We start from the raw sequence: 4,597 nt of genomic DNA on the forward strand, positions 1-4,597 counted from the left end.
GGTCCGGTAAGCGAATCGCCGAAGAAGTCGGCGACCCCGACTCAAACCATCATTGCACTCAAGACAGTTAATTTAGAGTATGTGCTCATAACAGCGATCCTGGTGATGTTCGACGTTTGAACCCCCATTTTAAATAAAGGTTCTATAAAACACGGCAAGGTAAGTGATCGTTCGGTGTGTCTCTTTGTACTTCTGCGAATTCGACTAGTGTCGCTGAATGGGCAAGATCTGGATACACTACAAGAAAAATGGTCATTAATGACTAGAAAAATGGTCCCTAATAGTGTCATTCTGGTCCCTAAAAGGGCATAGCGACCAGATATATCTGGTCGCCACCCGTCCCTATAGCCTCCGTCGCTAAATGTCTATTGCGACCACAATTTGTGACTGGTCCCTACAGACTTATCTGGACCGGAAAACATCTGCTCCCTAAAATACGTTTAGGGACCATATTTCTGCTCCCTAAATGAAGATAAACACCCAGATTTTTTATGCCTAAAAACATATAGTGACTAGCTTTTGCTGGTCCTTAAATATTATATAATTTTCCACCTAAACATTATATAGTTTATAATCAACTTTATATAGAGAAAATTATCACTAACATCAAACTTTCATAAAATACATCAAGATTCCAACATTACAGAACCTGATGCAAATTTCATTAACATGTCAAAATTCAACGAGGGGGACATACCTTACCTCTAATATATTCATAAAATTTAAACTCCACATTCTACAACTATATATCTAATATATTGGTTGTACTAGTCAAACTAATAGTACATTTCAAACTGAGTCAACTAATATATCAGTTGGAATCCAAAAATAGATCAACTGGCAGTCTAGGAAATACACACTTTTGTGGCACTAAGGAGAAAATTGAACATATTTTGCATTAACTTGTCTGCACGAACATATCATACTCTGGTGTAAGAGGCTGGTTGGACTATTCACCGTGTAACATTAATCAACTTCACTCAACTTGGACCATTTGCCTTGTAACTGGTGAAGAATAAACATGGACTATCATCTTGAACCTGTACATATCAACACCACATTTGTATATACAATCAGGAAATAAAATCAAATGAAATATTCAAGTCTAATTCTTATAAGAAAATGAGCAATGGTAATTCAAATATTTTAGAGTCTATTTTCTTCACCAGATAAAATAATTATTGTATTATCAAGAGAAATGCACCTTTCAGATCTCATAGTGAGTGGACACACTGCTGTCTAGCACTATAATGTTTCACTTCAAGAAAAATAAATTCATAACCAATACTGAAAAAATAGAAAAATCAAAGAAAAAATAGAGCACAACAGAGAAAAAAATTGAGCAGAATAGAGAAAAAGGAAGATTACATAGTGCTACTGAAAAAGTATAAAACTTCACACTTTTACAACCAACACCTTCTTCCTCCGCTCATTCAAATAAAATATTGGTATTCTTATGTTATAGAACTCATTCAATATGGAAATAAGTACAAATAATAAAGAAGAAAAGTTGAAGTAAAATCATACTTGTTCCACCGGTAAATATCCAACATAAGATATATGTGTGTTGTTGAAATTACATAATCATCACAATATGAGAATGTTGGAATATTCTGAGATATTATTCAACCAACTAGATTTATTTAAAGTTGAAATTCATAATCATCACAATATGAGAATATATGTGTATTGTTGTTACCCCTCATATTATCTACAAAAAATTCAATTTCTCTAAGTGTAACTAGAGTTGTGTAAACAAATAGCGGGTGAACTTCTCTGGAGCCGTAGTTACTATCTTACTACGAAATATATTTTGTTTGTTGTTGTTAGTCGTATAGACCCTTATTAAGAGAATATGGAGATATGACATATATGGAGTCTTGTATGTGTACTACACTAGTCAAATAAATAACGAAAAACAGACTTAATTCTTTCCAAAAAGTTTTCATTATTAGAAACTTCGAAAGAAAGGATAGATGAAATTTTGTAAGAATGAATATGATGTATAACAGTAACCATTAATAGAACAGTGGGAAGGTGAAACAAAGAACAATGGTAATATATAGAAACTAATACATAAAAATATACCAAATATAAGTGATAGTCGTAGTCACTCTGTTGTAGAAGTCAGTAGAATAGTATTAATAAAAAATAATGAAGGTAGACTAGGAAGATAAATTATTTCCAACAACAAATATACTGTCGAGAACGATGATCACTGTTATATGCTATTGAAATTTTCCACTACTTTATCTTGTTACTGCTAGACAAAAAAATCATTTTATCTTATTCAGGTTGTAGGCTCTATAGGTTGTTTTATTGTTTGATTTTGTGAATATGTATGACAGTATAAGAAAAAACTACATCTTTATTGAACCCGCGTATCCATTTTACATCCATAAGATGAGTTTCTACAATAATTGAAGAAGATATGTTTCTCACACTAGTCAAAAGATGGCGTAGAATATGCTAGATTGAGAAGATTTCTCAAATGATCACTCAACTAATAGTTTCTTTCGGATAAACTGAAAAAAGGAATTTTCACTCAACTAATCATAGTCTTACAAAGCACCATTTTAAAAGTAAATTTCAAAAGCTATTAATCAATTCTCAACTCCAAGTTTCAGAAGCATTAACCAATTATGAAACAGAAGCAATTAATCAATTCTCAAACAAATGCTGTTAATGAATTCTTAGCTCCAAGTTTAAGAAGCTATCAATTGATTATCAAACAGAAGCTACAGATCAAATTTTTTTATAAAAATATTTATCAGTTCTCAGCTCTAAATGTACCTCAATTATTGAATTAGTAAATCATTCTTTGAGAGAAAAATCTAAACAATTATACAAGTAGTCCAACATTCAATAATCATTTCCCTTAAAAAATCAACAGTAAATTTTTGACCCTCTATTTTTCAGATCGTTCAATAATTATTTCCCTTCGAAAATCAACACTAAATTTTTGACCCTCTGTTTTTCAGATTTTTTTTTATTCATCATTCCATTATATATAAGAAACAATGAATTAGAACTCCAATGACAATTAGAGAAGCTATTTCACTCAACTCATAGTTTAGTTTTCCCAACTCAAGATGAAGCTCCTAGTATCGTCAACAATGGGAATTTAACATAACCTCTAATTCGATTATATGTAATAAGAAGTGGTATTCAACTTTCCAACTGAATTTCATCACAGTAGAATGAGCAAAGATGAATTTCAATTCATATCCTAGAAAACCAAAATCAAAACTAAAACAGTGTACAACTACATACTATATACTATATACACAATCCATAATTCTAAAATTCAAGGATGAATTTTAGTTCCTTGCTTAATAAACTAACCTCAATTTCATAAAAAGAATTTCAAGTTCACTTCAATCGAGGATACAAACTTGAATTCGTAGATACTCTTCAACTTTCATGACTACAATTTGATAGAACTGAACTACCTGTGGTGACAAATCACTTTTGTGGCTACAAATTCCTTTCTGATAGATATGCATTTGGTAAATAAATAAGCAGACCTGGACATAAAACAATGAGAGAATAATTTTGCTAGTATTTTAATAGCTAGCAACATAAACCAAGCCATTAGTTATGTCATCCACATTATAAGAATGATTAATTAAAGCTAGAGAAAAATTTAAAACTCCACACTGTTACTACTAACACTTTCTTCTTCTCCTTTAGTTTTAAATGATATTAAGGAAAAGATGAACATATTTACCTGATTAGGAAACCCCCAAAAGAGCAGTGAAATCAACACACTTCCCCAAAGCTTAGAAAAAACTCCAAATACTCAAAATCGCAATTGGGCAAGAAATCTTTGACACAAAAGTTGAAAATTTTATCAGCAAGAACTGAAAAGTATGTAATTGCTAAAAGAATACAAAACAACCCGAAATGACCACAAGAACAAAATGAAGAATGCTTTCTCCACCTCCCAAAATAAAAAATGATATCTAAATGAGTTTTGGAATTTAAAATTGACAAACCCTCACCACTCTTTCACATATAAATCACAAAAATACAATATATACACCATTAAAAAAATCACATAGAAGACAAATTTTAATGGAAAAAGAAGAAGAAAATCGTTGATAACTAAGGAATTACCTCTCTTTTGTAGTTTTCATGCTCAACAAATCCGTGAGTAAACAAATCGTGTTCAATTTAAACTTTTCGCAAATATCCTTTCTAAAACTAGAGGGTTCACCTGGGTTAGAGTAGTGTGTATTGAAAAGTATTTAGGGTTTTAAAGAGCCTAATTTTGACGAGGAGAGGTTTATTTGTGAAAAGGGAGAGAAAAAGAGGGATTGTATATTAAAGAGAGAGAAAGAGGGATTATATAATAAAATATTTTTTAACTTGTTATTTCGATTTGATCCCAACTCTCATTGCTATTTTTGGGACTAGATAATTATTACTTTTTAGACCAGTTTTGCTCTCTTCCCTAATTTAACGAGAATTCGGGACCAGTAGAAAATCGTGTCTTTATAGATATACCTATGGGGACCAGATTTTTCACTTGTACTTACTTATTGGTCCCTACTAAGCCTTTTTCTTGTAGTGATAGTTTTTATAAAGCCAAAGG

At 31.3% G+C, this 4,597-nt stretch overlaps 1 long non-coding RNA gene across 1 annotated transcript; it reads right to left on the reverse strand.

Moving 5' to 3' along the window:
- Positions 1 to 736: 736 nt before the first annotated feature.
- LOC102587563 (uncharacterized) lies at positions 737 to 4,340 on the reverse strand. The gene is made up of 4 exons (XR_368603.2): positions 4,120 to 4,340; positions 3,731 to 3,827; positions 3,453 to 3,527; positions 737 to 1,040 (listed from the first exon to the last, which is right to left on the reverse strand). It is a non-coding gene; the product is annotated as an uncharacterized lncRNA (long non-coding RNA).
- Positions 4,341 to 4,597: the final 257 nt, after the last annotated feature.

Source organism: Solanum tuberosum, unplaced genomic scaffold (assembly GCF_000226075.1).
Source record: "Solanum tuberosum cultivar DM 1-3 516 R44 unplaced genomic scaffold, SolTub_3.0 scf00459, whole genome shotgun sequence".
In the NCBI taxonomy this organism is placed as follows: Eukaryota; Viridiplantae; Streptophyta; class Magnoliopsida; order Solanales; family Solanaceae; genus Solanum; species Solanum tuberosum.